The following is a 26,482-nucleotide window of genomic DNA, read 5'->3' as shown; positions in this document are numbered from 1 at the left end:
TGGACACGGTATCTCAGGAAACAGCTTCCCCTTGCTACCTCTCGCTCCTCCTTTAAGACACTCCCTAAAACCTGCTTTTTGACCCCGAAATGGCCTTGGCTCAATAGGTAGCACTCTTGCTTGCAAGTCCGGCGGATCTGGGTTCAAATTCCACCACATGAACTTAAACAAAATCTAATTGATACTTTAGTGCTGAAGGAGTGCCGCACTGTTGCAGGTGCTGTATTTTGGCTTGATTGATGACGGAAAGTGTCATGGACTTTGAGACAAGTTTCCTTCAAGACTGACATGTCAATGCAATCATCCACAATAAGCTCATGGGTCGATACAAGTGGGTAGGACAGAGCAACCGACAGGTATGCTGAAGGTATTTCCGTGAAAATGTGGAGAATTGTTCTGTGGCCGAAAGTTAAGTTGGAGGCCACCCTCAGATCCAGAAATGGACTTTAACCCAGGAGAGGGAATTTATGGCCAGGGCCCACACAGCAGCAAAATAAATCAGCAGGACAGTCATCGACTCAGCAGGTAACTGTAGCAATGGTGAATGGACTGTAAACAACACAAATTCCTTTCAAAGAGCAACTGAATAGAAGATCAGAGTGACAGCAGCTGACTGAGTCTTACAGTGCAGTCCAGTGGAGTAGCATAGTATGAATGGCAGAGAAATCCAGGAATGGTGAAGTCAAATTTGAGCAAAGTTCCAGGGCTCACCCATGAAAACAAAGAGCAATCGGGGTCGGGGGATAGGCACTGGGCACGGTATCTCCATAAACATCTCCGCCTCGCTACCTTTCTCTCCTCCTTGAAGATACTTCCTCGAAACCTATCTCACTGGCCAATTGCGCTCAGGTGGGTCAATTAATTTGTTCAGCCCCAGTGGCCTAATGGATAAGGCACTGGCCTTCTAAGCCAGGGATTGTGGGTTCGAGCCCCACCTGGGGCGATGTCTTTTTAAAGATTGACAATACGGCAGTTGCTGTTGGGCAAGTGATGTCAGGTGCAGCAAGGCAGGGAGGCTTCATTCGGACCAAGATGTCATCAACTTCAAATTTGTGCAAAGTTCCAGTGCTCACTAATGGTCACAGGGAAGGCAGGGTCGGTGGATGGTTAGTACACACAATCATCCACAATAAGCCCATGGATAGACACAAGTGGGTAGGGCTTATTGTGGATGATTGTGTGGAGAATTGTTCTGTGGCCGAAAGTAAAGTTGGAGGCCACCCGAAGATCCATAGAAACATAGAAAATAGGTGCAGGAGTAGGCCATTCAGCCCTTCTAGCCTGCACTGCCATTCAATGAGTTCATGGCTGAACATGAAACTTCAGTCCCTGCTTTCTCGCCATACCCCTTGATCCCCCGAGCAGTAAGGACTTCATCTAACTCCCTTTTGAATATATTTAGTGAATTGGCCTCAACTACTTACTGTGGTAGAGAATTCCACAGGTTCACCACTCTCTGGGTGAAGAAGTTTCTCCCCATCTCGGTCCTGAATGGCTTACCCCTTATCCTTAGACTGTGACCCCTGGTTCTGGACTTCCCCAACATTGGGAACATTCTTCCTGCATCTAACCTGTCTAAACCCGTCAGAATTTTAAACGTTTCTGTAAGGTCCCCTCTCATTCTTCTGAACTCCAGTGAATACAAGCCCAGTTGATCCAGTCTTTCTTGATAGGTCAGTCCCACCATCCCGGGAATCAGTCTGGTGAACCTTCGCTGCACTCCCTCAATAGCAAGAATGTCCTTCCTCAAGTTAGGAGACCAAAACTGTACACAATACTCCAGGTGTGGCCTCACCAAGGCTCTGTACAACTGTAACAACACCTCCATGCCCCTGAACTCAAATCACCTCGCTATGAAGGCCAACATGCCATTTGCTTTCTTAACCGCCTGCTGTACCTGCATGCCAACCTTCAATGACTGATGTACCATGACACCCAGGTCTCGTTGCACCTCCCCTTTTCTTAATCTGTCACCATTCAGATAATAGTCTGTCTCTCTGTTTTTACCACCAAAGTGGATAACCTCACATTTATCCACATTATACTTCATCTGCCATGCATTTGCCCACTCACCTAACCTATCCAAGTCGCTCTGCAGCCTCATAGCATCCTCCTCGCAGCTCACACTATCACCCAACTTAGTGTCATCCGCAAATTTGCAGATACTACATTTAATCCCCTCGTCTAAATCATTAATATACAGTGTAAACAGCTGGGGCCCCAGCACAGAACCTTGCGGTACCCCACTAGTCACTGCCTGCCATTCTGAAAAGTCCCCATTTACTCCTACTCTTTGCTTCCTGTCTGACAACCAGTTCTCAATCCATGTCAGCACACTACCCCCAATCCCATGTGCTTTAACTTTGCACATTAATCTCTTGTGTGGGACCTTGTCGAAAGCCTTCTGAAAGTCCAAATATACCACATCAACTGGTTCTCCTTTGTCCACTTTACTGGAAACATCCTCAAAAAATTCCAGAAGATTTGTCAAGCATGATCTCCCTTTCACAAATCCATGCTGACTTGGACCTATCATGTCACCATTTTCCAAATGCGCTGCTATGACATCCTTAATAATTGATTCCATCATTTTACCCACTACTGAGGTCAGGCTGACCGGTCTATAATTCCCTATTTTCTCTCTCCCTCCTTTTTTAAAAAGTGGGGTTACATTGGCTACCCTTCATTCCATAGGAACTGATCCAGAGTCAATGGAATGTTGGAAAATGACTGTCAATGCATCCGCTATTTCCAAGGCCACCTCCTTAAGTACTCTGGGATGCAGTCCATCAGGCCCTGGGGATTTATCGGCCTTCAATCCCATTAATTTCCCCAACACAATTTCCCGACTGATAAAGATTTCCCTCAGTTCCTCCTCCTTACAAGACCCTCTGACCCCGTTTATATCCGGAAGGTTGTTTGTGTCCTCCTTAGTGAATACCGAACCAAAGTACTTGTTCAATTGGTCTGCCATTTCTTTGTTCCCCGTTATGACTTCCCCTGATTCTGACTGCAGGGGACCTACGTTTGTCTTTACCAACCTTTTTCTCTTTACATACCTATAGAAACTTTTGCAATCAGCCTTAATGTTCCCTGCAAGCCTCTTCTCGTACTCCGTTTTCCCTGCCCTAATCAAACCCTTTGTCCTCCTCTGCTGAGTTCTAAATTTCTCCCAGTCCCTGGGTTCGCTGCTATTTCTGGCCAATTTGTATGCCACTTCCTTGGCTTTAATACTATCCCTGATTTTGCCAGATAGACACGGTTGAGCCACCTTCCCTTTTTTATTTTTACGCCAGACAGGAATGTACAATTGTTGTAATTCATCCATGCGGTCTCTAAATGTCTGCCATTGCCCATCCACAGACAACCCCTTAAGTATCATTCGCCAATCTATCCCAGCCAATTCACGCCTCATACCTTCAAAGTTACCCTTCTTTAAGTTCTGGACCATGGTCTCTGAATTAACTGTTTCATTCTCCATCCTAATGCAGAATTCCACCATATTATGGTCACTCTTCCCCAAGGGGCCTCGCACAATGAGATTGCTAATTAATCCTCTCTCATTACACAACACCCAGTCTAAGATGGCCTCCCCCCTAGTTGGTTCCTCGACATATTGGTCTAGAAAACCATTCCTTATGCACTCCAGGAAATCCTCCTCCACCGTATTGCTTCCAGTTTGGTTAGCCCAATCTATATGCATATTAAAGTCACCCATTATAACTGCTGCACCTTTATTGCATGCACCCCTAATTTCCTGTTTGATGCCCTTCCCAACATCACTACTACTGTTTGGAGGTCTGTACACAACTCCCACTAACGTTTTTTGCCCTTTGGTGTTCTGCAGCTCTACCCATATAGATTCCACATCATCCAAGCTAATATCTTTCCTAACTATTGCATTAATCATCTCTTTAACCAGCAATGCTACCCCACCTCCTTTTCCTTTTATTCTATCCTTCCTGAATGTTGAATACCCCTGGATGTTGAGTTCCCAGCCTTGATCATCCTGGAGCCACGTCTCCGTAATCCCAATCACATCATATTTGTTAACATCTATTTGCACAGTTAATTCATCCACCTTATTGCGGATACTCCTTGCATTAAGACACAAAGCCTTCAGGCTTGTTTTTTTAACACCCTTTGTCCTTTTAGAATTTTGCTGTACAGTGGCGCTTTTTGTTCTTTGCCTTGGGTTTCTCTGCCCTCCACTTTTCCTCATCTCCTTTCTGTCTTTTGCTTTTGCCTCCTTTTTGTCTCCCTCTGTCTCCCTGCATTGGTTCCCATCCCCCTGCCATATTAGTTTAACTCCTCCCCAACAGCACTAGCAAACACTCCCCCTAGGACATTGGTTCCAATTCTGCCCAGGTGCAAACCATCCGGTTTGTACTGGTCCCACCTCCCCCAGAACCGGTTCCAATGCCCCAGGAATTTGAATCCCTCTCTGCTGCACCACTGCTCAAGCCACGTATTCATCTGCGCTATCCTGCGATTCCTACTCTGATTAGCACGTAGCACTGGTAGCAATCCCGAGAAAACTACTTTTGAGGTCCTACTTTTTAATTTAGCTCCTAGCTCCTTAAATTTGTTTCGTAGGACCTCATCCCTTTTTTTACCTATGTCGTTGGTACCAATGTGCACCACAACAACTGGCTGTTCTCCCTCCAATTTCAGAATGTCCTGCACCCGCTCCGAGACATCCTTGACCCTTGCACCAGGGAGGCAACATACCATCCTGGATTTTCGGTTGCGGACTTTAGCCCAGGAGAGGGAATTTCTGGCCAGGACCCACACAGCAGCAAAATAAACCAGTAGGACAGTCATAGACTCAGCAGGTAACAGTAGCAATGGGGAATGGACTGTAAACAACACAAATTCCTTTCAAAGAGCAACTGAATAGAAGATCAGAGTCACAGCAGCTGACTGAGTCTTACAGTGCAGTCCAGTGGAGTAGCATAATATAAATGGCACAGAAATCCAGGAATTGTGAAGTCAAATTTGAGCAAAGTTCCAGGGATCACCCATGAAACCAAAGAACAAACGGGGTCGGGGGATAGGCACTGGGCACGGTATCTCCATAAACATCTCCGCCTCGCTACCTTTCTCTCCTCCTTGAAGATGCTCCCTCGAAACCTACTTCAGTGATCAAGGTTTAGGACACCTGTCCTGGTACCTCATGTGGCTCGGTGTGAGATTTTATTTGATATCCTGTGAAGCATCATGGAAGGTTTTATTATGTTACAGGCGCTATATAAAGGCAAGTTGTTGTTGTAGATGGCTCTGCCATGGTGCGAGCATGTGCAGATATGATGGGAGAAAATAGCTTCCATCTGTGCTCAACTTTCTCACACTCTGAAAATGTGAGGCAGATATCACATTTCAGAGTGGTCAATTACCCTCAGGTGGGTCACTTCATGAGTTCAGCCTCAGTGGCCTAATGGATAAGGCACTGGCCTTTTAAGCCAGGGATTGTGGGTTTGAGTCCCACCTGGGATGATGTCTTTTTAAAGATTGACAATACGGCAGTTGCAGCTGGGCAAGTGATGTCAGGTGCGGTGAGGCTTCATTCGGACCAAGATGTCATCAACTACAAATTTGTGCAAAGTTCTAGTGCTCACTAATGGTCACAGGGCAGGCAGGGTCGGTATGGGTCGTGGACACGATATCTCCCTAAACAGCTCCGACTTGCTACCTACCTCTTGCTCCTCCTTTAAGACACTCCCTAAAATCTGCTTTTTGACCCCGAAATGGCCGTGGCTCAATAGGTAGCACGCTTGCTTGTGAGTTAGGCGGATCTGGGTTCAAATCCCACCAAATACACTTAAACAAAATCAAATTGATACTTCAGTGCTGAAGGAATGCCGCACTGTTGCAAGTGCTGTATTTTGGCTTGATTGATGACGGAAAATGTCATGGACGATGAGACAAGTTTCCTTCAAGACTGACATGTCAATGCAATCATCCACAATAAGCTCATGGGTAGATACAAGTGGTTAGGGCAGAGTAACCGACAGGCATACTGAAGGTATTTCCGTGAAAATGTGGAGAATTGTTCTGTGGCCGAAAGTTAAGTTGGAGGCCACCCGAGGATCAGAAATGGACTTTAGCCCAGGAGAGGGAATTTCTAGCCAGGACCCACACAGCAGCAAAATAAACCAGAAGGACAGTCATAGACTCAGCAGGTAACAGTAGCAATGGAGAACGGACTGTAAACTACACAAAATTCCTTTCAAAGAGCAACTGAATAGAAGATCAGAGTCACAGCAGCTGACTGAGTCTTACAGTGCAGTCCAGTGGAGTAGCATAGTATGAATGGCAGAGAAATCCAGGAATGGTGAAGTCAAATTTGAGCAAAGTTCCAGGGCTCACCCATGCAAACAAAGAGCAATCGGGGTCGGGGGATAGGAACTGGACACGGTATCTCCATAAACATCTCCGCCTTGCGACCTTTCTCTCCTCCTTGAAGGTACTTCGTCGAAACCTACTTCACTGGCCAATTGCCCTCAGGTGGGTAACTTCATGTATTGAGCCTCAGTGGCCGAATGGATAAGGCACTGACCTTCTAAGCCAGCGATTGTGGGTTTGAGTCCCACCTGGGGTGATAAGGACATAATAACAGGAGCAGGTCATCTAGCCCCTTGAGCCTGCTCTGCCATTTAATAAGATCATGACTAATCTGGCTGTGGACTCAGCTCCACTTACCTGCCCTCTCCCTGTAACCCTTAATTCCTTTATTGGTTAAAAATCTATCAATCTGTGACTTGAATACATTCAATGAATTAGCCTCAACTGCTTCCTTGGGCAGAGAAATCCACAGATTCACAACCCTCTGGGAGAAGAAATTCCTTTTTAAATTGGCTCCCCTCTATTTTGAGGCTGTGCCCCCGAGTTCTAGCCTCCCATAACCAGTGGAAACAACCTCTCTGCCTCTATCTTGTCGATCCCTTTCAAGTTTTTAAATGTTTCTGTAAGATCAGCCCTCGTCCTTCTGAACTCCAACGAGTAAAGACCCTGTCTACTCAATCTATCATCATAAGGTAACCCCCTCATCTCCGGAATCAGCCAAGTGAATCGTCTCTGTACCCCTTCCAATGCCAGTATATCCTTCCTTAAGTAAGGTGACCAAAACTGCACACAGTACTCCAGGTGCGTCCTTACCAATTCCCTATACAGTTGCAGCAGGACCTCCCTGCTTTTGTACTCCATCCCTCTCGCAATGAAGGCCAACATTCTATTTGCCTTCCTGATTACCTGCTGCACCTGTAAACTAACTTTTTGTGTTTCATGCACAAGGACCACCAGGTCTCTCTGCATCTCAGCATGTTGTAATTTCTCCCCATTCAAATAATATTCCCTTTCACTGTTTTTTGTCCCAAGGTGGATGACCTCACACTTTCGTACATTATATTCCATCTGCCAAACCTTTGCCCATTCGCTTAACGTATCCAAATCTCTTTACAGCCTCTCTGTGTCCTCTACACAACCCGCTTTCCCACTAATCTTAGTGTCATCTGCAAATTTTGTTACACTACACTCTGTCCCCTCTTCCAGGTCATCTATGTATATTGTAAACAGTTGTGGTCCCAGCACCGATCCCTGTGGCACACCACTAACCACCGATTTCCAACCCGAAAAGGACCCATTTATCCCGACTCTCTGCTTTCTGTTCACCAGCCAATTCTCTATCCATGCTAATACATTTCCTCTGACTCCGCGTACCTCTATCTTCTGCAGTAACCTTTTGTGTGGCACCTTATCGAATGCCTTTTGGAAATCTAAATACACCACATCCATCAGTACACCTCTATCCACCATGCTCGTTATATCCTCAAAGAATTCTAGTAAATTAGTTAAACATGATTTCCCCTTCATGAATCCATGCTGCGTCTGCTTGATTGCACTATTCCTATCTAGATGTCCCGCTATTTCTTCCTTAATGCTAGTTTCAAGCATTTTCCCCACTACAGATGTTAAACTAACCGGCCTATAGTTACCTGCCTTTTGTCTGCCCCCTTTTTTAAACAGAGGTGTTACATTAGCTGCTTTCCAATCCGCTGGTACCGCCCCAGAGTCCAGAGAATTTTGGTAGATTATAACGAATGCATCTGCTATAACTTCCGCCATCTCTTTTAATACCCTGGGATGCATTTCATCAGGACCAGGGGACTTGTCTACCTTGAGTCCCATTAGCCTGTCCAGCACTACCCCCCTAGTGATAGTGATTGTCTCAAGGTCCTCCCTTCCCACATTCCCGTGACCAGCAAATTTTGGCATGGTTTTTGTGTCTTCCACTGTGAAGACCGAAGCAAAATAATTGTTTAAGGTCTCAGCCATTTCCACATTTCCCATTTTTAAATCCCCCTTCTCATCTTCTAAGGGTCCAACATTTACTTTCGTCACTCTTTTCCGTTTTGTATATCTGTAAAAGCTTTTACTATCCGTTTTTATGTTTTGCGCAAGTTTACCTTCGAAATCTATCTTCCCATTCTTTATTGCTTTTTTAGTCATTCTTTTTGGTTGTTTAAAATTTTCCCAATCCTCTAGTTGGTGAGGCCACACCTGGAGTATTGTGTACAGTTTTGGTCTCCTAACCTGAGGAAGGACATTCTTGCTATTGAGGGAGTGCAGCGAAGGTTCACCTGACTGATTCCTGGAATGGCGGGACTGACCTATCAAGAAAGACTGGATCAACTGGGCTTGTATTCACTGGAGTTCAGAAGAATGAGAGGGGACCTCATAGAGACGTTTAAAATTCTGACGGTGTTAGACAGGTTAGATGCAGGAAGAATGTTCCCAATGTTGGGGAAGTCCAGAACCAGGGGACACAGTCTAAGGATAAAGGGTAAGCCATTTAGGACCGAGATGAGGAGGAACGTCTTCACCCAGAGAGTGGTGAACCTGTGGAATTCTCTACCACAGAAAGTTGTTGAGGCCAATTCACTAAATATATTCAAAAAGGAGTTAGATGAAGTCCTTACTACTAGGGGGATCAAGGGGTATGGCGAGAAAGCAAGAATGGGGTACTGAAGTTGCATGTTCAGCCATGAACTCATTGAATGGCGGTGCATGCTAGAAGGGCCGAATGGCCTACTCCTGCACCTATTTTCTATGTTTCTATGTTTCTATGTTTCTATTCCCACTAACCTTGGCCACCTTATATGCATTGGTCTTTGATTTGATACTCTCCTTTATTTCCTTGGTTATCCACAGCTGGTTATCCCTTCTCTTACCGCCCTTCTTTTTCACTGGAATATATTTTTGTTGCGCACGATGAAAGAGCTCCTTAAAAGTCCTCCACTGTTGCTCAATTGTGCCACCGTTTAGTCTGTGTTTCCAGTCTACTTTAGCCAACTCTGCCCTCATCCCACTCTAGTCCCCTTTGTTTAAGCATAGTACGCTCGTCTCTGACACAACTTCCTCACCCTCAATCTGTATTACAAGTTCAACCATACTGTGATCACTTATTCCGAGTGGATCTTTTACTAGGTGATCGTTTATTTTTCCTGTCTCATTACACACGACCAGATCTAAGATAGCTTGCTCCCTTGTAGTTTCTGTTACATACTGTTCTAAGAAATAATCCCGTATGCATTCTATGAATTCCTCCTCCAGGCTACCCCGTGCAATTTGAGTTGACCAATCGATATGTAGGTTAAAATCCCCCATGACTACTGCCGTTTCTTTTTCACATGCCTCCATTATTCCCTTGATTATTGCCCGCCCCACCGTGAAGTTATTATTTGGGGGCCTATAAACCAAGCCCACCAGTGACTTTTTCCCCTTACTATCTTTAATCTCCACCCACAATGATTCAACATTTTGTTCATTAGAGCCAATATCATCTCTCACAACTGCCCTGATATCATCCTTTATGAACAGAGCTACCCCACCTCCTTTCCTTTCTTGTTTATCCTTCCGAATTGTGAGATACCCCTGTATGTTTAATTCCCAGTCTTGGCCACCCTGCAACCACGTTTCTGTAATGGCCACCAAATCATACCCATTTGTAATGATTTGTGCCGTCAACTCACTTACTTTATTTTGAATGCTGCGTGCGTTTAGGTAGAGTGTTTTAATACTAGTTTTTAAACCATAATTTTTAGTTTTGACCCCTCCTGCAGCCCCCTTATATTCATACATATTGTCCCTTCCTATCACCTTGTGGTTTACACTTACCCCAGAGCTACTCTGCTCTGTTGCCTCCTGCCTTTTGCATTCTTTCTTGGAGTCCTGTTCATCTGAGCTCTCACCCACTCTAACTCGCTCAGAACCCTCTCCTGGGTTCTGAATACTCCTCGCATTGAGGCACAGAGCTTTCAGGCTTGCCTTTTTATTACACTTTGACCCTTTGGAATTTTGCTGTACAGTGGCCCTTTTTGTTTTTTGCCTTGGGTTTCTCTGCCCTCCACTTTTCCTCATCTCCTTTCTGTCTTTTGCTTCTGACTCCACTTTGTTGCCCTCTGTCTCCCTGCATTGGTTCCCACTCCCCTGCCATATTAGTTTAACTCCTCCCCAACAGCATAAGCAAACACTCCCCCGCGGACATTGGTTCCAGACCTGCCCAGGAGCAAACTGTCCGGTTTGTACTGGTCCCACCTTCCCCAATCATCAATCAAGCCAAAATACAGCACCGGCAACAGTGCAGCACTCCCTTTGCACTGAAGTATAATTAGATATTTGTGTTCAAATGTTTGCGGTGGGATTTGAACCCAGATCAACCTGATACAGCAGCAAGAGTGTTACCCACTGAGCCACGGCCATTCCGAGCTCAAATCAAAGGTTTCAGGGAGTGTCTTAAAGGAGAAGCGAGAGGCAACTGTTTCGGGCGATACTGTGTCCATTACCCATCCCCCGACCCTGCCTGCCCTGTGACCATCAGTGAGCACTGGAACTTTGCACAAATTTTAAGTTGATGACACCTTGATCCGAATGAAGCCTCCCCGCCTGGCGACACCGTCCATCACTTGCCCAACCTCAACTGCCGTATTGTCAATCTTTAAAAACACATCACCCCAGGTGGGGCTCGAACCCACAATCCCTGGCTTAGAAGGCCAGTGCCTTATCCATTAGGCCACTGGGGCTGAATACAGGAAGTGACCCACCTGAGTGTAATTGACCAATATGAAATGTGACATCTGCCTCACGTTTCCAGAGTGTGGGAAAGTTGAGCACAGATGGAAGCTATTTTCTCCCATCATATCTGCCACTGCTCGCACCATGGCAGGGACATCTACAACAACAACTTGCATTTATATAGCACCTGTAATATAGGAATACCTTCCTGCTTCACATGATCGTTATCAAACAAAATCTCCGAGCCACATGAGGTACCAGGACAGGTGTCCTAAACCTTGGTCTCTCAAGTAGGTTTCAATTACATCTTCAAGGAAACATAGACATAGAAACATAGAAAATAGGTGCAGGAGTAGGCCATTCGGCCCTTCTAGCCTGCACCACCATTCAATGAGTTCATGGCTGAACATGCAACTTCATTACCCCATTCCTGCTTTCTCGCCATACCCCTTGATCCCCCTAGTAGTAAGGACTTCATCTAACTCCTTTTTGAATAAGGAGAGAAAGGTAGCGAGGTGGAGATGTTTATGGAGATACAGTGCCCCGTGCCTATCCCCCGACCCCGATTGCTCTTTGGTTTCATGGGTGATCCCTGGAACTTTACTCAAATTTGACTTCCCTATTCCTGGAGTTCTCTGCCATTCATACTATGCTACTCCACTGGACTGCACTGTAAGACTCAGTCAGCTGCTGTGACTCTGATCTTCTATTCAGTTGCTCTTTGAAAGGAATTTTGTGTAATTTACAGTCCATTCTCCATCGCTACTGTTACCTGCTGAGTCTGTGACTGTCCTACTGGTTTATTTTGCGACTGTGTGGGTCCTGGCCAGAAATTCCCTCTCCTGGGCTAAAGTCCATTTCTGGATCTTAGGGTGGCCTCCAACTTAACTTTGTGCAACAGAACAATTCTCCACGTTTTCACAGAAAATACGCCCTACCCACTTGTGTCTATCCATGAGATTATTGTGGATGATTGTATTGACATTTTGGGCTTACAGGAAACTTGTCTCACAGTCAATGACACTTTCTGGTACACTCATAATAAAGGATGAAACTGAGTACTGTGCACAATGAGCAAGTGTGACCATAGCTCCTTCAATAAGACTCCAGAGTGCAGGTACCGCATGGGTGGCCTGCTTATATACCATGTTCCCAAGGGATGCTGGGATCAATTGGGACTCCAACAGGTAGGTCCTTTGGTGGTAGTGTAATGCAGGTTACAAGGGGTTAAATACATAACATCACTCCCCCGTGAAGTCAACAGTACACTTATTTGCAAGGTGAGACGATCTGGGGCTTTTCGCTCTCTTGTCGATCATCTCGGTACAAATGCGGGTTTGGGTGAGTTGGTTACTTCTTCACTGGGTTGTTGGGCAGCCGGCCTTGCCGGGCTGCTGTGGTTGGTGACATTGGCTTCGTGGTCAACCATGATGCCACTTGTATGTGTGTTGGAGGGTCGAAGTAGGTGGTGTCTACTTCGGGTTGTTCGTAGCTGTTGGTGAACCGCAATTTGATTTGATTCAAATGTTTTCAGTATGTTTGTCCATTGGCCAATTTGACCTGAAACACCCTTCTCCCTTCTGTGACTGTGCCAGGGAGCCATTTGGGACCGTGTCCATAATTGAGCACAAACACAGGATCATTGATCTCAATATTGTGTGACAAATTTGTGTGGTCATGGTACACACTTTGTTGTTGCCGCTTGCCCTTCACGTGATCATGGAGCTCAGGGTGGACAAAAAAGAGCCTTGTTTTTAGCGCCCTTTTCACGAGCAACTCCGCTGGGGGAATCTCGGTAAGTGAGTGGGGTCTGGTGTGGTAGCTGAGCAGCACTCCGGACAACCGAGTCTGGAGGGAGCCTTCCGACACAGGTTTCAAACTTTGCTTGATGGTCTGAACTGCCCGTTCTGCCTGGCCGTTGGATGCAGACTTGAACGGGGCAGATGTGACGTGTTTGATCCCATTGCGGTTCATGAATTCCTTGAATTCAGCACTGGTGAAGCACGGCCCATTGTTGCTGACTAGGACATCAGGCAGGCCGTGTGTGGCAAGCATGGCTTGTAGGCTTTCAATAGTGTTAGTGGACGTGCTTACAGACATTATCGCACATTCAATCCATTTTGATTAAGCGTCCATGACAACCAAAAACATTTTTCCTGGAAATGGACCCGTATAGTCCACGTGGATCCTCGACCACGGTTTGAAGGGCCACGACCACAAACTTAGCGGTGCCTCTCTGGGTGCATTGCTCAGCTGACTCTAAATCTGAGTCGATGCCGGGTCACCACACATGGGATCTGGCTATGGCTTTCATCATCACAATGCCTGGGTAGATGCTGTGCAGTTCATATATAAACGTACCTCTGCCTTTCTTGGGCAAGACCATGCGATTACCCCACAACAGACAGTCCGCCTGCAGGGTCATTTAGTCTTTGCGCCTGTGGAACGGCTTAATCACCTCCTGCATCTCCACTGGGACGCTGGACCAGCTGCCATGGAGGACACAGTTTTTTTTACCAAGGACAGTAAAGGATCCTGGCTGGTCCAGGTCCTGATCTGGCAGGCTGTAACGAGGTACTTTTCGTTCTCGAATGCCTCCATGACCATGAGCAAGTTCACTGGCTGTGCCATTTTCACCCCGGTGGTGGGTAATGCAGCCGACTGAGAGCATCAGCGCAGTTCTCTGTGCCCGGTCTGTGGCGGATTACATAGTTGTATGCCGACAGCGTGAGCGTCCATTTTTGGATGCGGGCAGAGGCATTGGTGTTAATCCCTTTGCTCTCAAAGAACAGCGATATGAGTGGCTTGTAGTCAGTTTCAAGCTCAAACGTGAGGCCAAATAAATACTGGTGCATTTTTTTTACCCCGTAAACGCACGCCAGAGCCTCTTTTTCAATCATGCTGTAGGCCCTTTCGGCCTTGGACACACTCCTGGATGCATAAGCGACAGGTTGCAAGATCCCCGATTTGTTAGCGTGTTGTAACACACACCCGATCCCGTATGACAACACATCGCAAGCAAGCACTAATCTTTTAATAGGGTTCTACAGAACAAGCAGTTTGTTTGAACACAACAGATTTCTGGTTTTCTTAAAGGCAGCCTCTTGTGAATTCCCCCATACCCAGTCATCTCCCTTGTGCAGTAGCGCATGTAAGGGTTCTAGCAGGGTGCTTAACCCAGGTAGGAAATTACCGAAATAGTTAAGGAGTCTGTTAGATCTCTTAATTTTCAATGAAATGCGAACTCCGGTTGTAGTTTTAACATAATTTTTATTCTGGCAGCAACAACAAGCTCTGGACTTTAAACCAGGCCTTTGTCCTTCTGAGACCACATGGCCAAAATGGCTGTTCTTATACCTGGCTCAGTTTACAGAAAAGAACGCGCCTTCTTTGACCTTATTCGCTGAATTGATAGTCTGTTAACCTTTAATTGGCTCGCTACTCAAAGATCCCAAAATGTCAAGTTGATTGATGACTTAATGCAACATGCTCCCACTCACGTAGCATCTCTGACTTGGGGTCTGTGAATTCTCACAGCCTGTCTGAATGCAGCCTGGTTGAATTCTCTATCAATCCCCCCTTTGATTCTTTCACAAACTGAATCATAAAACATCAGCTATCAGTGGTTAAACATTCTACAAAATAATTACATACATGTTAAGAGAGTTTCCTTCTAAAATTTGTTGATGTGTTTTGCCACATGTCCGGACTAGTAGCTTCCACACAAATTTACACCAACCCGAATTCCATCGTGGCCACAATGGAAGTCTGGTTTTAGTCGGTTAATTAACCTTATTTCAATTGAATCCAAATCAATATCTTAGTTCAACCAGTAAACAACCTTCCCTTAAGCATAACATACCCTTGTGCCACGTACAGACGGTCTGCTGGGACCTGCAAGGTGTCTCACCTGCGGGACAGCTGCTGCAGCCGCCTGGTCGCAACAACATTTAATCAACATAAACAAACAATATAAAAATAAAATAGTTCCAACGAATAAAATTAAACCTTCCACCAATGAAGTTCCAATTGAATCTAGCCATTCAGTGGCTCCACTCCACAAAGTGAATGATGGGATTGCTTAAGTTTTTCTACCTCCTTGTGGATATGCTCCGCTAAGTGGGTAATTTCTTCAGAGCTATCTGGGATATATGTGCAACACTCAGTTCCGAGTAGGGCGCAAGTACCTCTCTTTTCAGCCAGGATGTAATCAAGGGCCAGTCTATTCTGTAGGGCTACTGTGCGGATTGCTACCATTTCTGCATTAATTTTAACTAGGGCCTCTGAGGTATCATTGGCCACCCGTTCCACAATGGATGCCATGTTAATGGATTCCCTTGCCAGTCTGGCGTTCCCATACCTGGGGATCAGAATGGCAAAGAACCTCTCTGTTTCTGTGATAGCTCTCTTAGGACAGTGTAAATGTTCCGACAGTGACTTTATTTGATATATATATAGCACAATGTAGGCTAAATAGCAGGATCCCGTCCAATTCTGGGGCAACCAAGGGTAGGCCTTGTGGCCACACACCCAATAGGTGCCATTATAGGCAATGAATGTTAGCTGTTTCTTTGTCAGCAACACTCCGGGGCCTGTCCAGGCTTTTCCACCTGTTTTATTCAGAATCCCTGTTACGTTAAGAATTCCCACATCGGCCCAGTTTGGACGGTTTCGTGGCTTGATTACATTATAATTCCGGGAGCAGTTACTATACCCCATATTTTGGCCTCCTTTGATGTTTCTAATCTGACAGACCGATTCCCCCGGTCTTCCTATTCCCGTTGTATTTGTGATAACAAAAAATGGGGGCTGTTTGGAATTATTGTACCACGGTTGGTATCCCCCTTCAAAGGTAGTCAGATTGTAACCTGCTGACTTCCATTTACGTGCCCAGTTTTCTATATCCTGAAGCGCATTGCCTGTTTTGTTTTGATTAAGTATCCACTCAGCCATTTCCGAGATATTCAAGGGAACTGGCCTCAAGGAAATCCCTCCCTTTGAGTGAATAGGAATATGCGTACACACCCAACAACTAGAAATGTTACCTTGTTTGGCATAAATGTATGACATATATAAAAAGGTATTTACATGTAATTCCCTTGTTACCCTACTATTTCCCTTTGGTGCAGAAGGTCGGCTAGTAAGAAGTAGGCCTATGCCTAGAATACCTGCAGTCAGTAATACAGTAAATTTATACATTTTGGCAAAAAGTAATTGCCCTGATCAGATTTCAGCTTCAGTTACAGGTGCTCGTTTAACGTGTGAAGCGTGGATCCAGTCTTTCTTTTCTTGGACTTTAACAGCTGCCTGGGTGGTCAATAACACTTGATAAGGTCCCTCCCACTTGGCACCCAAAGGTTCTTTATGCAACTTTTTCACATACACCCAGACTCCCGGGATGATGTCGTGTCCTCCTTCGGGTGGATTACTCCAAGTTGCTGATACCTGTTGGGAAACAGAACTAATAGCATTGGTTAGGTTCTGACAGTATGATAACAAAGTGTCACTCATTAAGTGAACATCAGCGTTCCGTAAATCGATAGTTCCTGGCAGCGACATGCGTCTTCCTGTTATAATTTCAAATAGGCTTAGACCTGTAGTTCTGTTCGGGGTTGCCCTAATGCTACATAGCACTATTGGTAGTGCCTGGGGTCATGGTGTTCCCTCTTGGTGATATTTGGCAAGCCGTTGTTTCTGAGTTTAATTCATTCGCTCGACTTGTCCTGATGATTGTTGATGATAAGGACAGTGTAAATCCCACGTAATGTTCAGTAACCTACAGACTTCTTGGCAGACAGCACCTGTGAAGTGTGTTCCCTGATCTGAGTCAATGCTACTCGGGACTCCCCATCGGGGAATGTAATCCTTACACAAGACCTTTGCAGTATGATTGGCTGTGGCTCTTTTAGTTGGGACAGCTTCTACCCATCTAGAGAATCTGTCGACCATGACAAGAATGTTAGTGTATCCTTGACATGAAGGAAGAGATATATAATCAACCTGCAGATGCTGGAATGGTCCGACAGGGGCAGGGGGCCTCAGTTGGGGCATTACCGTGATGGGTCCAGAATTATTTTTCTGGCAGACCACACAGCGGTCTGCTACCAGCTGGGCATGTTTTTTAAATCCCCGACCCCACCAGCTTTTCTGGAACCGTGCCGTCATCTGTTGTGAGGCCAAGTGTCCCAACGAGTGGATCTGTTGGGCTAAAAAAGGCATAAGCGCTTGTGGCGCGACTGGCTTGTCGGTAACTCTTTGTCTCCAGACACCATCTTCACATAGCTTAATTCCTGCCTCAATCTATGTCCATTTTTCCTCTCGGGAGCACTCGCCTTGCATTGTTTTAGGTCTCATGTCAGAGTCCTGAGTGCTTTCAATCTGCACATCTGTGTTGGTTCTTCTGGGGGAACGCCCTGTGAGGCGGTATCTTTAGCTGCCTGGTCGGCTAGGGCATTTCCCTGTGTTTCCGTGGTATTTTCTTTGGTATGGGCCTGACACTTCAGGATGGACACTTCCTGAGGTAATTGTATGGCCTCTAGTAAGTCTCGGACTTCTTTTCCATTTCGGATAGGTGTACCAGCAGCAGTGAGGAATCCTCTTTTCCGCCATAACAGACCAAAGTTGTGAGCGACTCCATGAGCATAACACGAATCTGTGTAGACATTAGCTGTCTGTCCTGCTGCTATTCGACATGCTTCTGACAGGGCCCGTAACTTGGCCTGTTGTGCTGACGTTCCTGAGGGTAAACATCCTTTTGCCACTACCTCATATAAGTTTGTAACTTCCCATCCTGCTTTTCTGGTACAATTGTCAACAAAGGAGGAACCATTTGTAAACAGGATGAGGTCTGGGTTGTGTAGAGGCTCCTCTGCTGCTTAGGCTGCTTCTTCTGTTTCTTTTAAAATCTCCACGCAGTCATGCTCTTCACATTCTCCCCGCTCTTGCTCCCTCGATTCTGACATCGGGAGCATAGTTGCGGGATTAACCGGGCTGGCCCGGATGATATGGAGATTAGGAGCTTCCAAAACTGCTGTCCAGCGGGTCCATCTTGCTGCTGTCACCTGACACATTCTATTCATAGACAGCAAAGCGTGTACGGTGTGGGGACACTTGACAATCAGCTTTTGGTCGAGGACTAGACCCGCAGTGATCATTACCGCTCGACATGTAGCTTCCATGGCCCTTAGGCAACTTCCCCATCCGAGGGCTACCGCATCCAGTTTTGCCGAATAATAGCCAATAGGTCTTTGCCGATCCCCATGTTCTTGTGTCAGTATAGCTGTCATATATCCTTCTTTCTCATGGACAAACAGGGTAAATGGCTTACAACTGTCGGGGATTCCCAGAGCCGGTGCCGAACACAAAGCCTTTTTCAAACTAAGGAAGGCCTTTTGCTGTTCCTTAGTGAGGGTGATGGCTTCTTTAGAGGCACGTTTCCCCTTTAAAATATCATTCAATGGCTGAGCAAGCTGTGTGAAGGAGTCAATCCAATTTCTGTTAAAGTTACACAATCCCAAAAAAGACCTTAGTTCCTGAATAGTGGTGGGCTTTTTAGCAGCCCGAATGGCTGCAGTTCTATCCTGGGTAAGTTCTCTCTTTCCTTGTGAAATCTTTTGTCCCAGGTATACAACCTCTTCTTGGGATATTTGTGCTTTGTCGATGCTGACTTTATGTCCTTTCAGCCGAAGGTGGTCCAGCAAAGCTCGTAAATCTTGTTCATGCTGTTCTTCCGTGTTTGAAGTTCGCAGGATATCGTCTACATATTGTGGATGACAGGGGAGGTAATTCTCGCAAATGGCTTTGTAAAGCCATGTGGAATACCGTAGGGCTGTTGTGGAAACCCTGCGGTAACCGGGTCCAAGTATACTGTTGTCCTTGGACCGTGAAAGCAAACCACTGTCGAACCTCCGGTGCCAGAGGCACCGACCAAAATCCGTTGGCCATATCTATAGCCGAGAAATATTTATGTTCCGGTTTGAGGGCATTCAAAATGGTGGAGGAATCTGCGACCAAAGGAGCTTTTTGATCAATACACAGGTTAGCTTTCCTATAATCGACAGTCAAACGCCAGTTTCATTAGATTTCTGTACCGGCCACATGGGGCTATTGGAGGAGCTATGCGTTTTAATAAGCACCCTTGTTTCTCCAATTGCCGAATAACCGGTAAGATTCCCGCGATGGCAGTTGGACTGATGGATACTGTTTAGTGCGTGGAGGCTTGGTCCCGGTAAATGACGCAGGCTCCATCTGGAGTAGGCCATAATCATTCTTATCTTTAGCCCATATCGGGTGATCCTTCAATTCTTCTTTCTTCAAAGTTCTAATTGACCATGTCACCCGACCATCCTCGAAATGCAACGATGAATCTACTTGGATTAGAACGTCCATTCCCAAAAGGGGTTGATCTACTGGGCCTATCCAGACCGGCGTGGTTAGTTCATGTGGACCCAGCCCTATAAGTACAGGTGTTGTCCTTTTAATTTCCATTTTATGGCCCCCAACTTCATAGGCTGTACGTGCCCTACCATCCAACGGCAAAAAGTCTCCATATTGTAGGGGTACGCATGTTAATTCCGCCCCTGTGTCTAAAAGACAGTCCACATCCTTATCGCCCACCCTCACAGTTATATATAGCCCATATCCCCTTTGTTGTATTAGTGCGAGGAGGGGGGCCAGGGTGGGCTCTAATCGCTTTTTGCTATCCCAAGTAACTCCTTCTGTTGTTGTATTGTCAGTCGCTTAAATGCTTCTATGAGGTCGTTATCTTGTGACAAGCCTGGCTTGTTGGCTGAATTGTATCCCTGGCTGCGTCCTCTTCCCCAGCCACGACCTTGCTGTTTTGCCCTGCACGTCTGGACCCAGTGACCTTTTTTCCCACAATAATGACATTTTCCGGGTAATTTTCCAAATAACTGTTTATCGGAATCCTGGGATTTCCATCCCATAGCCTTTACAGCTCGGACTTTAGCTCCCATATCCTGATCTAATTGGTTACATCGATCCACCAATGCTGCAAAGGTAGTTCCTCTACCTTCCCAGTCCGGTAACACTACCTTCAGCATTTTGGACAGTTCTGACTTGAGACCTGCCACGAAAGCTGCTTTCAGGGGTCCAAACACTTGTTCATCCATTTCCTCATCCGTATTATTCATACTCGAATGTTCTAGCCACGTGCATCTAAACCGCTCGTCATACTCCAGGACCTCCTCTGTTCCTTTCTGTTGGCAGGCTGCAATTTTTCCCCAGTCTGTCTTAGCTGGACTGAAGGCTTGCAGCCAGTGTTTAATCGCCTCCCATCCTGCGTTTAATTTTTGCTCATCCTGCCCCAAAGCTTCTTCTACCTTGTCGTGCAATTTTCTTCCTTGTGTTTTTGGCACCATTATGGTCAAAATTTGCACTCCGTCCCAGGGATGAAGTTGATATATATTTCTTCAGCGGTCCAATTGATCCCACATTTTCACTCCCCCTTTCTTTGGATTGGGCAACTCCTTGGACCATTTATCAATTTTCTCTGGGTCTGCCGGATCATGAACTAAATATTCTGTATACACCCTGTTCTTCGTTGTTTTGATTCCGTCCTCATCCGCGGTCTCTTCTGATTTGACTAAAACTCGTCTTTTTTTAAAAGGGGCAAAGCGCACTCCTAATTCTTCATCCTCCGACCCTGTATCGTCAGAGGATTCAGAATCCGTATCTATTCCTCGGTCGTGTCTTCGGGTTTGCACTTTTAATTTATCCAAACATGGGTACCCTGGGAATTGACTGATACATTTTCCTTTTCCTATTACTGTCTCTTGACCTAATGATTTTTTACATTCTTTAATTTCACCTTTAAGATCTTTAACTTCCACTTCCGACTTTTCAAGTTTAAGTTTTTTCTGTCGCAGCTGTTCACAAACAGCTTGCAGTTGGTCCTTTGTACTGGTCAGGTGCCCATCATGTTGGGAACGCGTTATAAGTGCATTCCGCTGTCGGATCTGTCCCATAACGGTTAGGGACCATCGGATTCGCTCTTTATTTTTCATACGGGTCGTTTTTCCCCAGACCCTTTTGATCTCGTCCAAGGACCATTGTCCTTTGGAGGTTCCGTACTTTTGTTCGATCTTAATACAGGTTTTAGATAAGTCGAATTGTTGCTCTGTGTATTCTTTCAACTATTGGAGGATTTCATCGATCGAAACCTCAGGTGGTGCCTGCCCACCTTTCACAGTTGTAGGCAATTCTTTGCTCTTATCTCCTGCCGCCATAATACTGATTTCTTTACTGGGGTCTCGAGTCGTAGGCTTTCCAGCCGATCAGTGGGTCGGTGATTAATTAACTAACACACCGCCGAAGTTTAGACGTCTATGGGAGCTCGAGCCGACTACCAACCGGAGGGTTCGCAAACCGGAGGCTTTCGGAATCGCGTAGAAGGAGAGGCGAATTTAGACTTTTGACCGAGGATTTTTATAAAGAGGAGTCCTTACCTCAGTATGTAGATCCGATGTCCAAAATTCAGTTTCTTCCCTCAGCGATCATGTGCGTGACGCCAAAATTGTTAGATCTCTTAATTTTCAATGAAATGCGAACTCCGGTTGTAGTTTTAACATAACTTTTATTCTGGCAGCAGCAACAAGCTCTTGGCTTTAAGCCAGGCCTTTGTCCTTCTGAGACCACATGGGCAAAATGGCTGTTCTTATACCTGGCTCAGTTTACAGAAAAGAACGCGCCTTCTTTGACCTTATTGGCTCAATTGATAGTCTGTTAACCTTTAATTGGCTCGCTACGAAAGGTCCTAAAATGTCAAGTTGATTGATGACTTAATGCAACATGCTCCCACTCACGTAGCATCTCTGACTTGAGGTCTGTGAATTCTCACAGCCTGTCTGAATGCAGGCTGTTTGAATTCTCTATCAGAGTCCCAGGAACGACCGCAGCTCCTTCACATTCTGTGGTCTCGGCGCGTTCTTGATGACCTCCATCCTGGCGTTGGTGGGTCTGATGCTGTCTGCCGCAATTCTTCTTCCCAAGAACTCGACCTCCTGCGCCAGGAAAACACACTTCGAGCATTTTAACTTGAGCCCAACGCGATCCAACCGACTAAGAACCTCCAGATTCTTCAAGTGCTCAGTGATATCCCGACCTGAAACCAGTATGTTGTCCTGGAAAACCATGGTACCGCCCGGGCCTTGTGGTGGATGGGTCGCATACCGGGAACCAAATGGATCTGCATTTTCGCCTCCGAGAAGCTTCCAATCCCTGGCTCGAACAACGATGGGAACTTGCTCAGAACCTGGGCACATGAGGCATCGTTGACGGACGAAAGCGTACGGTCGTCTTCCCAGTGCCAGCGGATCTTTCCCAGCCAGTTTCTGCCAAACAACATGGGGCCATCCCCTGGCACAATCCACAGTGGGAGTTCATGTACTGCTCCGTCATAGGAGACTTCTGCACTGCCAATTACAGGGATTAGTTCCTTGGTGTAAGTCATTAGTTTGGTGTGAATGGCGCTGAGCTTGGGCCTGTGTGCCTTTTTGCCCCACAGCCTGTCGAAGGTCTTTTTACTCATTATGGACTGATTTGCACACATGTCCAGTTCCATGGATAATGGAATACCGTTCAGTTCAACTTTCAACATTATTGTTGGACATTTCGTGCTGATTGTGTGTACCCTGAACACTTCTGCCTCCTCGGTACGAGTCTCCAATTCAGCCTGATCCACAGTGGATTGATATTCCTCTGCAATGTGCTGGTTTGCAGGGTTTGCAGCTCGCCTGCACATTCGTTGGAGGTGTCCGATTGTTCTGCAATCGTTACACACATCGTGCTTGAATCGGCATTGATGGGGCCGATGATTACCTCCACAACGTCGTATTGTCGATCTTTAAAAATTCATCACCCCAGATGGGATTCAAACCTTCAATCCCTGGTTTAGGAGGCCAGTGCCTTATCCATTAGGCCACTGGGGCTGAATGCATGAAGTGAGGGTAATTGACCACTCTGAAATGTGACATCTGCCTCACATTTTCAGAGTGTGAGAAAGTTGAGCACAGATGGAAGCTATTTTCTCCCATCATATCTGCCACTGCTCGCACCATGGCAGAGCTATCTACAACAACAACTTGCATTTATATAGCGCCTGTAATATAATAAAACCTTCCAAGGTGCTTCACAGGATCATTATCAAACAAAATCTCACACCGAGCCACATGAGGTACCAGGACAGGTGTCCTAAACCTTGATCACTGAAGTAGGTTTCGAGGAAGCATCTTCAAGGAGGAGAGAAAAGTAGCGAGGCGGAGATGTTTATGGAGATACCGTGCCCAGTGCCTATCCCCCGACCCCGATTGCTCTTTGTTTTCATCGGTGAGTCCTGGAACTTTGCTCAAATTTGACTTCACAATTCCTGGATTTCTCTGACATTCATACTATGCTATTCCACTGGACTGCACTGTAAGACTCAGTCAGCTGCTGTGACTCTGATCTTCTATTCAGTTGCTCTTTGAAAGGAATTTTGAGTAGTTTACAATCCATTCCCCATCGCTACTGTTACCTGCTGAGTCTATGATCTCCTTCTGGTTTATTTTGCTACTATGTGGATCCTGGCCAGAAATTCCCGCTCCTGGTCTAAAGTCCACTTCTGGATCTTATGCTGGCCTCTAACTTCACCCTCACTTTCTGCCACAGAACATTTCTCCACATTTTCCAAGAAATGCCTCCAGTATACCTGTCGGTTACTCTGCCCTACCCACTTGTATCTATCCATGAGCTTATTTCGTGGAGAACCCCACTCACAACCACCCACCCAGTATTTGGACTTGTTAGAAAGGAAATTTAATTTGGAACTATCGACCAGAAAGTTTGAAATCCTAAAGTGCACATGGACGGAACTACGAACTTTAATCGAATTTGGGATTTTTAAACGGTTAATGTTGGGTCTGCAAGAAAAGGGGTGGCCTCAATCTCTAAAGGGCCAGTTTGGACATTGGAGCTCATCAAATTGTCTGGGAACTGTTTACTCTTGAATCCTGTCCCTAGAAGACATTTACATTTTCACAATCGCCCACAGAAGAAACATTATCCACCCCACCCAGCGGACCCAAATGCCACATACATATTTCAACACCTTTTCAACAGGCATAGAAATATTTGGCTCAGGCCAGACTTCCAAAAGCAAAAAAAACAGTGCTATCACAATGGACAAGAGCTCATCAACTCAGAAAAGACTATCAACGCCAGATTAAAACTACTTAATCAAGTTTCAGTTAACTGGGCTGCAAAACTTAAACAAAAAACCAAGGTTGATTGGGGCACAGATAAGGAAGCCTCTCAAAGTATAATCGAGTCTATCATACCAAGAGGGCTATCTCTATTCTGACCATCACAGAAAGAACTTTTCTTACCAAGCACTTCGGAACAACAAGATCGAGAGCACACGGCAAGAAAAGCAGGAAGAATCATTGCGACATCGGAGAAAAGAACTCGCCCAAACTGGCTTCAATATGTAGCAGAGGTCTTCTGCCACGTCCGGGTTATGGCAAGGCAAACCGGCTGCAACCAAAGACCGCGAAACAGCACTAACTGTCAAAGGAAGGATTGGTGAACATTATCCCTATTGCCCTCGAGTCTAACTTAGCTAGAGAGTAAGTGGGAGGTGGGAGGTATTTCTGTTGTGTTTATTACCTGTAACAAAGTATTCACCATTGTTTAGAACCTTTTGTAAGATTTTACAGTTTTACTGGAGTGTATTTATGTTGTTTGCTTTCTTGAATAAAATCCGTATTTTCTTTGTACAAAACAGTTGTCTGCTGTACTTTATCACACCCTGATTAATAAATCCAGGCTCGAGAACCAGGGAGTGGGAGCGACTCGCAACCGCTCAGGGTTAGGAAATGCAAACTGACCCTGCACACCACTCCCTACATATTGTGGATGATTGCATTGACACTTCCGTGTTGAAGGAAACTTGTCTCACAGTCCATGATGCTTTCCGTCATCAATCAAGCCAAAATACAGCACCTGCAAGAGTGCAGCACTCCCTCTGCACTGAAGGGTCAACTAGATTTTTGTGTTCAAGTGTCTGCAATGGGATTTCAACCCACAATCTTCTGACTGAGAAGCAAGATGCACTGAGCCATGGTTCTTTTCTCGATCAAAGCAGTTGGTTTTCGGGAGTGTCTCAAAGGAGGAGAGAGAGGTAGCAAGGCGGAGATGTTTATGGAGATACTGTGTCCACTACCCATCCCCCGACCTTGCCTGCCCTGTGACCATCAGTGAGCACTGGAACATTGCACAAATTTGAAGTTGATGACACCTTGGTCCGAATGAAGCCTCCCTGCCTTGCTGAACCTGACATCACTTGCCCAACTGCAACTGCCGCATTGTCAATCTTTAAAAACACATCACCCCAGGTGGGGCTCGAACCCACAATCCCTGGCTTAGAAGGCCAGTGCCTTATCCATTAGGCCACTGGGGCTGAATACATGAAATGACCCACCTGAGGGCAATTGGCCAGTGAAGTAGGTTTCGAGGCAGTATCTTTAAGGAGGAGAGAAAGGTAGCGAGGCGGAGATGTTTATGGAGATACCGTGCCCAGTGCCTATCCCCCGACCCCGATTGCTCTTTGTTTTCATGGGTGATCCCTGGAACTTTGCTCAAATTTGACTTCACAATTCCTGGATTTCTCTGCCATTCAAACTATGCTACTCCACTGGACTGCACTGTAAGACTCAGTCAGCTGCTGTGACTCTGATCTTCTATTCAGTTGCTCTTTGAAAGGAATTTTGTGCAGTTTACAGTCCATTCCCCATTGCTACTGTTACCTGCTGAGTCTATGACTGTCCTACTGGTTTATTTTGCTGCTGTGTGGGTCCTGGCCAGAAATTCCCTCTCCTGGGCTAAAGTCCATTTCTGGATCTAAGGGTGGCCTCCAACTTAACTTTCGGCCACAGAACAATTCATCACATTTTCACAGAAATACCTTCAGTATACCTGTCGGTTACTCTGCTCTATCCATGGGCTTATTATGGATGATTGTATTGACATTTTGGGCTTGAAGGATACTTGTCTCACAGTCCATGACACTTTCCGTCATCAATCAAACCAAAATACAGCACCTGCAACAGTGCCGCACTCCCTCTGCACTGAAGGGTCAACTAGATTTTTGTGTTCAAGTGTGTGTAATGGGATTTGAACCCACAATCTTCTGACTCAGAAACGAGAGTGCTCCCTATTATGTTTGTAATGTACTTATGATTGACTCCACGAGGCAACGTGTTGAACTCAAACTGTAGTGACCGTGGTCCTTTATTCCAAACTCCAGAGTGAGTCACAAGCATGGTGTGCAGTCTTTTATAATGGGCCCTGCCACCAGGGCAGGAAACCCCCGGTGTCACCCTCTAGTGGTGCCAGCAGGTATATACACAGTGTA

The 26,482-nt window shown here is 45.9% G+C and overlaps 5 non-coding genes across 5 annotated transcripts; 3 read left to right on the top strand and 2 right to left on the bottom strand.

The window, feature by feature from the left end:
• The first annotated feature begins 870 nt into the window (after positions 1 to 870).
• Positions 871 to 943, top strand: trnar-ucu (transfer RNA arginine (anticodon UCU)). The gene has a single exon. It is a non-coding gene; the product is annotated as a tRNA-Arg (tRNA).
• A 4,480-nt stretch (positions 944 to 5,423) lies between these two features.
• On the top strand, positions 5,424 to 5,496 carry trnak-uuu (transfer RNA lysine (anticodon UUU)). The gene has a single exon. It is a non-coding gene; the product is annotated as a tRNA-Lys (tRNA).
• A 1,032-nt stretch (positions 5,497 to 6,528) lies between these two features.
• Positions 6,529 to 6,601, top strand: trnar-ucu (transfer RNA arginine (anticodon UCU)). The gene has a single exon. It is a non-coding gene; the product is annotated as a tRNA-Arg (tRNA).
• A 4,407-nt stretch (positions 6,602 to 11,008) lies between these two features.
• Positions 11,009 to 11,081, bottom strand: trnar-ucu (transfer RNA arginine (anticodon UCU)). Its single transcript has one exon. It is a non-coding gene; the product is annotated as a tRNA-Arg (tRNA).
• Positions 11,082 to 25,455: 14,374 nt separating this feature from the next.
• On the bottom strand, positions 25,456 to 25,528 carry trnar-ucu (transfer RNA arginine (anticodon UCU)). The gene has a single exon. It is a non-coding gene; the product is annotated as a tRNA-Arg (tRNA).
• Between the last annotated feature and the right edge of the window lie 954 nt (positions 25,529 to 26,482).

Source organism: Pristiophorus japonicus, chromosome 19 (assembly GCF_044704955.1).
Source record: "Pristiophorus japonicus isolate sPriJap1 chromosome 19, sPriJap1.hap1, whole genome shotgun sequence".
NCBI classification, from domain to species: Eukaryota; Metazoa; Chordata; class Chondrichthyes; family Pristiophoridae; genus Pristiophorus; species Pristiophorus japonicus.
The sequence above is the reverse complement of the archived record's forward strand: the minus strand, read 5'-3'. Positions and strand labels throughout refer to the sequence as shown.